At 43.5% G+C, this 13,005-nt stretch overlaps 1 non-coding gene across 1 annotated transcript; it reads left to right on the forward strand.

Moving 5' to 3' along the window:
* Positions 1 to 1,469: 1,469 nt before the first annotated feature.
* On the forward strand, positions 1,470 to 1,543 carry TRNAI-AAU (transfer RNA isoleucine (anticodon AAU)). The gene has a single exon. It is a non-coding gene; the product is annotated as a tRNA-Ile (tRNA).
* Positions 1,544 to 13,005: the final 11,462 nt, after the last annotated feature.

Raw genomic sequence — 13,005 nt, forward strand, 5'->3', positions numbered from 1 at the left:
CTTATATGTAAAAATAAGGTAGTTTAAGACTTTGGAAGTACCTTTAATTCCAAAGTCGAATTTGCATATAACTTTAATTTAAAAGCAGCCAGCAAGGCAGGCTTGCTTTTAAAATGACACTGGGCACCTCAGCAGTGCAGCTAGGTGTGCACCACCTATGCTGTGGTCCCTAAACCTACATGCCCATTAGGGACTTATAGGTAGGTTAACTTAGCCAATTATAATTAGCCTAATTTGCATATCCATTTTACACAGAGCACAGGCCCTGGGACTGGTTAGCAGTACCCGGGGCACCATCAAAGTCAGGAAAACACCAGCAAAAAGAGGAAAATGGGGGCAAAAAGTTATGGGGCCTCTGCAATCAGCCCTGTTTTCTCACACCGCTACCTTATTCTCTGTCTTTACTAGCACATTTTTCTGAGACAGATGATGATGGGAAAACTTCAAAGCCCTGAAGCTTACCATCAACTCCATCTACTTCCATGACCTCCGACTCTCTAGGAAAGACCACTTGAATCGACAGGATCAGTCCAACACAGTAGCTCTCCAGCCAGGTTTGCTGGCATCTGTTGCGAGGAATTCAGGAGGATCCAGGTGTATTAGTGTCCACTTAGACCAGTGGTCTACAAACTCTTTAATGCCACATCCACCCAAAGGGAAAAAAAACCATTGGTGCCTCCCCTCTGAATTTTCCAGAATTCTTCTATCAAATTTACACTGTTTAAATATGTCTAGACCTATTTAAACATTGCAGTTAAGTTCTGTTACTGTTTTAAAAATGCAATCAAATACATGACCCCAAATATAATATTCTGGTCAGGCAGGCCTTACTAACCAATTGCAGCGTCATGCTCTGCTGAGTAAACTGATCTCACGGCAGTGAGGAATGCACAGGCCGGGTTGTGCCCGGCGCACGAAAGCGCTCCTTCTTGTGTTGTACGTCTCTTTGCGCAAATGCAAACTCAAATTTCCTGCACTGTGGTCGGCAGGAGAGACATGGGAAGGTGCAGTAGGGAAGGGTTGAGCAACAAACCGTTGCTATGTTTTGTTGTTACTTTGTTGACATGAGCTAGAGTAATTTAAAGCAGAAGGAACGGCCAGACCTAAAAACAACTCTCTTACCTCCAACGCCGAATAACCACTATAATTAGAATATCTCAAAAGCAGCTGGCCTTGTAAACTTAATGAGCAAGCAAGCCGATGCATTTTGGGTTTTGTTGTAAAAGAATAGAAATCCTATCCATCCTTTCCTTTCCTTCCGGCAACAACCAATGTTACAAAGATATCACAGCACACAGTGACATTGACTGAAAGAAGAGGCGCTGAGGCTGGCGTGCAGCACTCAACAGCTCTTGTCATTGCAATCCAGACATTGGACGGAAGGAGAAAAGTATGAAGGAATTGCGATAGTGAGACCGACTCTTCTGTGTCTCTCCATGTCACGGAAAAAGGATAACTTTGTTATTCATGGCCGGGTAGCTCAGTTGGTTAGAGTGTGGTGCTAATAACGCCAAGGTCGCGGGTTCGATCCCCGTACGGGCCACGTTAAGTTTTTTCTCTCAAGTAAACTCTTTTTTTCTCATTTAATCAAACGCTTGTAAATCCATACACTCTGTTGCTCCAGTACATGTTCACTTTCCATTAGTCCTTCTTTTGCCACTTCTGACCAAAGCTAAAGCTGGCAGCGCCAGTAGAACAACAGAAGTGCAAGAGATTGTCTCTCCAAGATGGAGACACTGGCTCAGACTATGTCACGTGAGAGGTGGAGGGAGACCAAGAGCTGATTATTAGATGCGTGGGGATAAGAGGAACATAACTCAGCTGAACAGATTCTGGATAGTGATGCTATAGCTAGGATCAGCAACGTTACAGGGGAAAGGATAGGAAAATAATTAGGTGACAGAAATATAGAAGTGGATACAAGGGGGCGTGTCTCTTAACAGGGCCGAAAGATACACTGAAGGCGAAGGTGAAGTGAAAGAAGAAAGAAAGATCAAAGGAAATCAACAGTGATTGAGAGAAAACTCACAAAGGCAAATTGAGCAAAAGACAGGACCTGGGGAGTTAGACTACTTCAATGCAAATTTACGCCGCAGATGAGCATGACAACTGACCCTTGTCCAGTGGTGCTGAAACAATTTTCAGTGTGGGGGTGCTGCCATCAAAGGGCTTCTGAAAATCCAGGAATCATACAAAGAACAAGTCCTGCAGAATGAGCCACGCACATTCAGAAAGAGTGGTGATGCGTTGGTTACTTATTGGTAATCTTCATTAGCCTTAGTCCATTGCGTCCTTGTGACAGTCATTACAAAGTAAAGTGATGTCACCGTCCAAGAGGAAGAAAGAACAGGAGGATTCTTAAATGCTAGCGCCATGCACCCAACCTGGGTGCCAAGCCCTTGCCAAAGGACTTATGGGAAGGTGGGCAGGATGTAATGTTTGTGACAAGGACAAGATGGACTTAGGGTAATGCAGAGTTCAAAACATTGGTACTCAAATGCAAAACAGAAAATTTATTAAGCGATAATGCTTGACAAATGTATACCCTGAGGCCCAAGTAACCACCCTAGGAATTTCCTAGATTGTTACTCACTGGAATTCAACCCAGGAGGTGGCCATTCCTCTCGTAGACCATCCCTGACCTGGAAGATTTTCTAAAAAGCCTTGCAAAGCCAGAAAAATTGACAACTTAATCCACCTACTCAGAGTCATAAAAGTCACCTTCTTGTCTTTTCCAGGCTGTCCAAAAGTCACAAACAAGGAGTCGGTTTTCCTGAACTGCAGAGGCCTGGTGACATAAATGAAAAGAGCTCTTTAAACATCAAGTGTATTCAACAAATGTTCCTCCGGAGAGGAAGGAGAGGGAATGAAAGAAGGAAGAATTATTTCCTAAGATCTATCAAAAATAGACTTAACCTTTGCAGCAAAGGTAGGGCTAGGCCTTAAAGTTACCCCATCTTCCAAAGTATCAAATGAAGAGAGGACAGCATTTTAAGGCTCCCAGCTCCCCAATTGTTCTCAGCAAGGTGATAGCAAATAGGAAAATAACTTTATAGGAGACAATCTTTAATTGTACAGTATCCAGATCCTTAAAGATATAAAATTGCAAAGCCTATAAAAGAGTAGGAAGATTCTGAGTTGGAGAAAAGGGATTTTTCATTGTTCTTACCATTGACAAAAGATCATAACAGTCTAGACACCAAAGAGTGTAACATCGATGAAAATTCAGAAAAGTCCCTAAAAGCCTTTATCGCAAACCAATGAGCTTTTAGAGTGGAAAGAGATTCAAGTGAAACCCATTCAGAAGAAAATACAAAATAGCAGACAAACTACAGGTAGGTGCCAAAAGATCATGAGCAGAAAATCACGTCTGAAAGGACTTCCAGTTCTTTGAGTAAGACTTCGAAGTAGAAGGCCTGCTGGAGTACTGAATTAACTCCACTAAGGAAGAGGAAAGACCCTTTGCTAGCAGTCCAGACTTCTCAACCTCCAAAGCGATGGAGTGAGTTGGAGCAAGAAGGTCAGGGACGACGTTCTGAGAAGAGACACACTTGAGCAGTACCCAAGGAGGTAGAAGAGCCAGGGGTTCAGAAGAGGAAACCATGACATCTCTGGCCAATCAGGGCCAACAAGAATCAAGTTCCCTCCCCCCTGCTGAGACTTGAAGAGAACCATCTGGATCAATAAAAAGGGGGGGGAATGTATAAAGGAGACTTCTCAGCCACTTTATCACCAATACGTCCACTACCTAGGCTCCTTGTTCCGGAAACCTGGATCAGAATCGACAAAGATGAGCATTGTCCTTGTTTGAAAAGAGATCCAGAAAGGGTTTCACAAACTCTCGGCATATCTCTCAAAACAACGACCTGGATAACGTCAACTCCAGCAAATTTGGAAACCTCCAGCTGTCTGCCATCACATTGTCAGCGCCCTTGATGTGTACTGCCGACGTATGCAACAGGTTGATCTCTGCCCAATAGCCCAATTGTTCTGCTATTGCATTGAGGGATTTTCAATGCATGCTTCACTGCTGGTTAATGTAAAAGACCGCTACCTTATTCTCTGTCTTTACTAGCACATTTTTCTGAGACAGATGATGATGGGAAAACTTCAAAGCCCTGAAGTTTACCATCAACTCCATCTACTTCCATGACCTCCGACTCTCTAGGAAAACCACTTGAATCGACAGGATCAGTCCAACACAGTAGCTCTCCAGCCAGGTGTGCTGGCATCTTTTGCGAGGAATTCAGGAGGATCCAGGTGTATTAGTGTCCACTTAGACCAGTGGTCTTCAAACTCTTTAATGCCACATCCATCCAAAGGGAAAAAAAAACATTGGTGCCTCCCCTCTGAATTTTCCAGAATTCTTCTATCAAATTGACACTGTTTAAATATGTCTAGACCTATTTAAACATTGCAGTTAAGTTCTGTTACTGTTTTAAAAATGCAATCAAATACATGACCCCAAATATACTATTCTGGTCAGGCAGGCCTTACTAACCAATTGCAGCGTCATGCTCTGCTGAGTAAACTGATCTCCCAGCAGTGAGGAATGCACAGGCCGGGTGGTGCCCGGCGCACGAAAGCGGGCCTTCTTGTGTTGTACGTCTCTTTGCGCAAATGCAAACTCAAATTTCCTGCACTGTGGTCGGCAGGAGAGACATGGGAAGGTGCAGTAGGGAAGGCTTGAGCAACAAACCGTTGGCTATGTTTTGTTGTTACTTTGTTGACATGAGCTAGAGTAATTTAAAGCAGAAGGAACGGCCAGACCTAAAAACAACTCTCTTACCTCCAACGCCGAATAACCACTATAATTAGAATATCTCAAAAGCAGCTGGCCTTGTAAACCTAATGAGCAAGCAAGCCGATGCATTTTGGGTTTTGTTGTAAAAGAATACAAATCCTATCCATCCTTTCCTTTTCTTCCGGCAACAACCAATGTTACAAAGATATCACAGCACACAGTGACATTGACTGAAAGAATAGGCGCTGAGGCTGGCGTGCAGCACTCAACAGCTCTTGTTATTGCAATCCAGACAGGGGACGGAAGGAGAAAAGTATAAAGGAATTTTGATAGTGAGACCGACTCTTCTGTGTATCTGCATGTCATGGAAAAAGGATAACTCTGGCATTCATGGCCGGTTAGCTCAGTTGGTTAGAGAGTGGTGCTAATAACGCCAAGGTCGCGGGTCTGATCCCCGTACGGATCAAGTTAAGTTTTTTCCCTCAAGTAAACTCTTTTTTTCTCATTTAATCAAACGCTTGTAAATCCATACACTCTGTTGCTCCAGTACACGTTCACTTTCTATTAGTCCTTCTTTTGCCACTTCTGACCAAAGCTGAAGCCGGCAGCGCCAGTAGAACAACAGAAGTGCAAGAGATTGTCTGTCCAAGATGGAGACACTGGCTCAGACTATGTCACGTGAGAGGTGGAGGGAGACCAAGAGCTGATTATTAGATGCGTGGGGATAAGAGGAACATAACTCAGGTGAACAGATTCTGGATAGTGATGCTATAGCTAGGATCAGCAACATTACAGGGGAAAGGATAGGAAAATAATTAGGTGACAGAAATATAGAAGTGGCTACAAGGGGGCGTGTCTCTTAACAGGGCCGAAAGATACACTGAAGGCGAAGGTGAAGTGAAAGAAGAAAGAAAGATCAAAGGAAATCAACAGTGATTGAGAGAAAACTCACAAAGGCAAATTTAGCAAAAAACAGGACCTAGCGAGTTAGACTACTTCAATGCAAATTTATGCCGCAGATGAGCATGACAACTGACCCTTGTCCAGTGGTGCTGAAACAATTTTCAGTGTGGGTGTGCTGCCATCAAAGGGCTTCTGAAAATCCAGGAATCATACAATGAACAAGTCCTGCAGAATGAGCCACGCACATTCAGAAAGAGTGGTGATGCGTTGGTTACTTATTGGTAATCTTCATTAGCCTTAGTCCATTGCGTCCTTGTGACAGTCATTACAAAGTAAAGTGATGTCACCCTCCAAGAGGAAGAAAGAACAGGAGGATTCTTAAATGCTAGCGCCATGCACCCAACCTGGGTGCCAAGCCCTTGCCAAAGGACTGATGGGAAGGTGGGCAGGATGTAATGTTTGTGACAAGGACAAGATGGACTTAGGGTAATGCAGAGTTCAAAACATTGGTACTCAAATGCAAAACAGAAAATTTATTAAGCGCTAATGCTTCACAAATGTATGCATTGAGGCCCAAGTAACCACCCTAGGAATTTCCTGTATTGTTACTCACTGGAATTCAACCCAGGAGGTGGCCATTCCTCTCGTAGACCATCCCTGACCTGGAAGATTTTCTAAAAAGCCTTGCAAAGCCAGAAAAATTGACAACTTAATCCACCTACTCAGAGTCATAAAAGTCACCTTCTTGTTTTTTCCAGGCTGTCCAAAAGTCACAAACAAGGAGTCGGTTTTCCTGAACTGCAGAGGCCTGGTGACATAAATGAAAAGAGCTCTTTAAACATCAAGTGTATTCAACAAATGTTCGTCCGGAGAGGAAGGAGAGGGAATGAAAGAAGGAAGAATTATTTCCTAAGATCTATCAAAAATAGACTTAACCTTTGCAGCAAAGGTAGGGCTAGGCCTTAAAGTTACCCCATCTTCCAAAGTATCAAATGAAGAGAGGACAGCATTTTAAGGCTCCCAGCTCCCCAATTGTTCTCAGCAAGGTGATAGCAAATAGGAAAATAACTTTATAGGAGACAATCTTTAATTGTACAGTATCCAGATCCTTAAAGAGATAAAATTGCAAAGCCTATAAAAGAGTAGGAAGATTCTGAGTTGGAGAAAAGGGATTTTTCATTGTTCTTACCATTGACAAAAGATCATAACAGTCTAGACACCAAAGAGTGTAACATCGATGAAAGTTCAGAAAAGTCCCTAAAAGCCTTTATCGCAAACCAATGAGCTTTTAGAGTGGAAAGAGATTCAAGTGAAACCCATTCAGAAGAAAATACAAAATAGCAGACAAACTACAGGTAGGTGCCAAAAGATCATGAGCAGAACATCACGTCTGAAAGGACTTCCAGTTCTTTGAGTAAGACTTCGAAGTAGAAGGCCTGCTGGAGTACTGAATTAACTCCACTAAGGAAGAGGAAAGACCCTTTGCTAGCAGTCCAGACTTCTCAACCTCCAAAGCGATAGAGTGAGTTGGAGCAAGAAGGTCAGGGACGACGTTCTGAGAAGAGACACACTTGAGCAGTACCCAAGGAGGTAGAAGAGCCAGGGGTTCAGAAGAGGAAACCATGACATCTCTGGCCAATCAGGGCCAACAAGAATCAAGTTCCCTCCCCCCTGCTGAGACTTGAAGAGAACCATCTGGATCAATAAAACGGGGGGGAATGTATAAAGGAGACTTCTTAGCCACTTTATCAACAATACGTCCACTACCTAGGCTCCTTGTTCCGGAAACCTGGATCAGAATCGACAAAGATGAGCATTGTCCTTGTTTGAAAAGAGATCCAGAAAGGGTTTCACAAACTCTCGGCATATCTCTCAAAACAACGACCTGGATAACGTCAACTCCAGCAAATTTGGAAACCTCCAGCTGTCTGCCATCACATTGTCGGCGCCCTTGATGTGTACTGCCGACGTATGCAACAGGTTGATCTCTGCCCAATAGCCCAATTGTTCTGCTATTGCATTGAGGGATTTTCAATGCATGCTTCACTGCTGGTTAATGTAAAAGACCGCTACCTTATTCTCTGTCTTTACTAGCACATTTTTCTGAGACAGATGATGATGGGAAAACTTCAAAGCCCTGAAGCTTACCATCAACTCCATCTACTTCCATGACCTCCGACTCTCTAGGAAAACCACTTGAATCGACAGGATCAGTCCAACACAGTAGCTCTCCAGCCAGGTTTGCTGGCATCTTTTGCGAGGAATTCAGGAGGATCCAGGTGTATTAGTGTCCACTTAGACCAGTGGTCTTCAAACTCTTTAATGCCACATCCATCCAAAGGGAAAAAAAAACATTGGTGCCTCCCCTCTGAATTTTCCAGAATTCTTCTATCAAATTGACACTGTTTAAATATGTCTAGACCTATTTAAACATTGCAGTTAAGTTCTGTTACTGTTTTAAAAAGGCAATCAAATACATGACCCCAAATATACTATTCTGGTCAGGCAGGCCTTACTAACCAATTGCAGCGTCATGCTCTGCTGAGTAAACTGATCTCACGGCAGTGAGGAATGCACAGGCCGGGTGGTGCCCGGCGCACGAAAGCGGGCCTTCTTGTGTTGTACGTCTCTTTGCGCAAATGCAAACTCAAATTTCCTGCACTGTGGTCGGCAGGAGAGACATGGGAAGGTGCAGTAGGGAAGGCTTGAGCAACAAACCGTTGGCTATGTTTTGTTGTTACTTTGTTGACATGAGCTAGAGTAATTTAAAGCAGAAGGAACGGCCAGACCTAAAAACAACTCTCTTACCTCCAACGCCGAATAACCACTATAATTAGAATATCTCAAAAGCAGCTGGCCTTGTAAACCTAATGAGCAAGCAAGCCGATGCATTTTGGGTTTTGTTGTAAAAGAATACAAATCCTATCCATCCTTTCCTTTTCTTCCGGCAACAACCAATGTTACAAAGATATCACAGCACACAGTGACATTGACTGAAAGAATAGGCGCTGAGGCTGGCGTGCAGCACTCAACAGCTCTTGTTATTGCAATCCAGACAGGGGACGGAAGGAGAAAAGTATAAAGGAATTTTGATAGTGAGACCGACTCTTCTGTGTATCTGCATGTCATGGAAAAAGGATAACTCTGGCATTCATGGCCGGTTAGCTCAGTTGGTTAGAGCGTGGTGCTAATAATGCCAAGGTCGCGCGTCCGATCCCCGTACGGACCAAGTTAAGTTTTTTCTCTCAAGTAAACTCTTTTTTTCTCATTTAATCAAACGCTTGTAAATCCATACACTCTGTTGCTCCAGTACACGTTCACTTTCCATTAGTCCTTCTTTTGCCACTTCTGACCAAAGCTGAAGCCGGCAGCGCCAGTAGAACAACAGAAGTGCAAGAGATTGTCTCTCCAAGATGGAGACACTGGCTCAGACTATGTCACGTGAGAGGTGGAGGGAGACCAAGAGCTGATTATTAGATGCGTGGGGATAAGAGGAACATAACTCAGGTGAACAGATTCTGGATAGTGATGCTATAGCTAGGATCAGCAACGTTACAGGGGAAAGGATAGGAAAATAATTAGGTGACAGAAATATAGAAGTGGCTACAAGGGGGCGTGTCTCTTAACAGGGCCGAAAGATACACTGAAGGTGAAGGTGAAGTGAAAGAAGAAAGAAAGATCAAAGGAAATCAACAGTGATTGAGAGAAAACTCACAAAGGCAAATTTTGCAAAAAACAGGACCTAGCGAGTTAGACTACTTCAATGCAAATTTACGCCGCAGATGAGCATGACAACTGACCCTTGTCCAGTGGTGCTGAAACAATTTTCAGTGTGGGGGTGCTGCCATCAAAGGGCTTCTGAAAATCCAGGAATCATACAATGAACAAGTCCTGCAGAATGAGCCACGCACATTCAGAAAGAGTGGTGATGCGTTGGTTACTTATTGGTAATCTTCATTAGCCTTAGTCCATTGCGTCCTTGTGACAGTCATTACAAAGTAAAGTGATGTCACCCTCCAAGAGGAAGAAAGAACAGGAGGATTCTTAAATGCTAGCGCCATGCACCCAACCTGGGTGCCAAGCCCTTGCCAAAGGACAGATGGGAAGGTGGGCAGGATGTAATGTTTGTGACAAGGACAAGATGGACTTAGGGTAATGCAGAGTTCAAAACATTGGTACTCAAATGCAAAACAGAAAATTTATTAAGCGCTAATGCTTCACAAATGTATGCATTGAGGCCCAAGTAACCACCCTAGGAATTTCCTGTATTGTTACTCACTGGAATTCAACCCAGGAGGTGGCCATTCCTCTCGTAGACCATCCCTGACCTGGAAGATTTTCTAAAAAGCCTTGCAAAGCCAGAAAAATTGACAACTTAATCCACCTACTCAGAGTCAAAAAAGTCACCTTCTTGTCTTTTCCAGGCTGTCCAAAAGTCACAAACAAGGAGTCGGTTTTCCTGAACTGCAGAGGCCTGGTGACATAAATGAAAACAGCTCTTTAAACATCAAGTGTATTCAACAAATGTTCCTCCGGAGAGGAAGGAGAGGGAATGAAAGAAGGAAGAATTATTTCCTAAGATCTATCAAAAATAGACTTAACCTTTGCAGCAAAGGTAGGGCTAGGCCTTAAAGTTACCCCATCTTCCAAAGTATCAAATGAAGAGAGGACAGCATTTTAAGGCTCCCAGCTCCCCAATTGTTCTCAGCAAGGTGATAGCAAATAGGAAAATAACTTTATAGGAGACAATCTTTAATTGTACAGTATCCAGATCCTTAAAGAGATAAAATTGCAAAGCCGATAAAAGAGTAGGAAGATTCTGAGTTGGAGAAAAGGGATTTTTCATTGTTCTTACCATTGACAAAAGATCATAACAGTCTAGACACCAAAGAGTGTAACATCGATGAAAGTTCAGAAAAGTCCCTAAAAGCCTTTATCGCAAACCAATGAGCTTTTAGAGTGGAAGGAGATTCAAGTAAAACCCATTCAGAAGAAAATACAAAATAGCAGACAAACTACAGGTAGGTGCCAAAAGATCATGAGCAGAACATCACGTCTGAAAGGACTTCCAGTTCTTTGAGTAAGACTTCGAAGTAGAAGGCCTGCTGGAGTACTGAATTAACTCCACTAAGGAAGAGGAAAGACCCTTTGCTAGCAGTCCAGACTTCTCAACCTCCAAAGCGATAGAGTGAGTTGGAGCAAGAAGGTCAGGGACGACGTTCTGAGAAGAGACACACTTGAGCAGTACTCTAGGAGGTAGAAGAGCCAGGGGTACAGAAGAGGAAACCATGACATCTCTGGCCAATCAGGGCCAACAAGAATCAAGTTCCCTCCCCCCTGCAGAGACTTGAAGAGAACCATCTGGATCAATAAAAAGGGGGGGGAATGTATAAAGGAGACTTCTCAGCCACTTTATCACCAATACGTCCACTACCTAGGCTCCTTGTTCCGGAAACCTGGATCAGAATCGACAAAGATGAGCATTGTCCTTGTTTGAAAAGAGATCCAGAAAGGGTTTCACAAACTCTCGGCATATCTCTCAAAACAACGAGCTGGATAACGTCAACTCCAGCAAATTTGGAAACCTCCAGCTGTCTGCCATCACATTGTCGGCGCCCTTGATGTGTACTGCCGACGTATGCAACAGGTTGATCTCTGCCCAATAGCCCAATTGTTCTGCTATTGCATTGAGGGATTTTCAATGCATGCTTCACTGCTGGTTTATGTAAAAGACCGCTACCTTATTCTCTGTCTTTACTAGCACATTTTTCTGAGACAGATGATGATGGGAAAACTTCAAAGCCCTGAAGCTTACCATCAACTCCATCTACTTCCATGACCTCCGACTCTCTAGGAAAACCACTTGAATCGACAGGATCAGTCCAACACAGTAGCTCTCCAGCCAGGTTTGCTGGCATCTTTTGCGAGGAATTCAGGAGGATCCAGGTGTATTAGTGTCCACTTAGACCAGTGGTCTTCAAACTCTTTAATGCCACATCCATCCAAAGGGAAAAAAAAACATTGGTGCCTCCCCTCTGAATTTTCCAGAATTCTTCTATCAAATTGACACTGTTTAAATATGTCTAGACCTATTTAAACATTGCAGTTAAGTTCTGTTACTGTTTTAAAAATGCAATCAAATACATGACCCCAAATATACTATTCTGGTCAGGCAGGCCTTACTAACCAATTGCAGCGTCATGCTCTGCTGAGTAAACTGATCTCACGGCAGTGAGGAATGCACAGGCCGGGTGGTGCCCGGCGCACGAAAGCGGGCCTTCTTGTGTTGTACGTCTCTTTGCGCAAATGCAAACTCAAATTTCCTGCACTGTGGTCGGCAGGAGAGACATGGGAAGGTGCAGTAGGGAAGGCTTGAGCAACAAACCGTTGGCTATGTTTTGTTGTTACTTTGTTGACATGAGCTAGAGTAATTTAAAGCAGAAGGAACGGCCAGACCTAAAAACAACTCTCTTACCTCCAACGCCGAATAACCACTATAATTAGAATATCTCAAAAGCAGCTGGCCTTGTAAACCTAATGAGCAAGCAAGCCGATGCATTTTGGGTTTTGTTGTAAAAGAATACAAATCCTATCCATCCTTTCCTTTTCTTCCGGCAACAACCAATGTTACAAAGATATCACAGCACACAGTGACATTGACTGAAAGAATAGGCGCTGAGGCTGGCGTGCAGCACTCAACAGCTCTTGTTATTGCAATCCAGACAGGGGACGGAAGGAGAAAAGTATAAAGGAATTTTGATAGTGAGACCGACTCTTCTGTGTATCTGCATGTCATGGAAAAAGGATAACTCTGGCATTCATGGCCGGTTAGCTCAGTTGGTTAGAGCGTGGTGCTAATAATGCCAAGGTCGCGCGTCCGATCCCCGTACGGACCAAGTTAAGTTTTTTCTCTCAAGTAAACTCTTTTTTTCTCATTTAATCAAACGCTTGTAAATCCATACACTCTGTTGCTCCAGTACACGTTCACTTTCCATTAGTCCTTCTTTTGCCACTTCTGACCAAAGCTCAAGCTGGCAGCGCCAGTAGAACAACAGAAGTGCAAGAGATTGTCTCTCCAAGATGGAGACACTGGCTCAGACTATGTCACGTGAGAGGTGGAGGGAGACCAAGAGCTGATTATTAGATGCGTGGGGATAAGAGGAACATAACTCAGGTGAACAGATTCTGGATAGTTATGCTATAGCTAGGATCAGCAACGTTACAGGGGAAAGGACAGGAAAATAATTAGGTGACAGAAGTATAGAAGTGGCTACAAGGGGGCGTGTCTCTTAACAGGGCCGAAAGATACACTGAAGGCGAAGGTGAAGTGAAAGAAGAAAGAAAGATCAAAGGAAATC

The sequence above is a fragment of the Pleurodeles waltl genome, chromosome 12 (assembly GCF_031143425.1).
Source record: "Pleurodeles waltl isolate 20211129_DDA chromosome 12, aPleWal1.hap1.20221129, whole genome shotgun sequence".
In the NCBI taxonomy this organism is placed as follows: Eukaryota; Metazoa; Chordata; class Amphibia; order Caudata; family Salamandridae; genus Pleurodeles; species Pleurodeles waltl.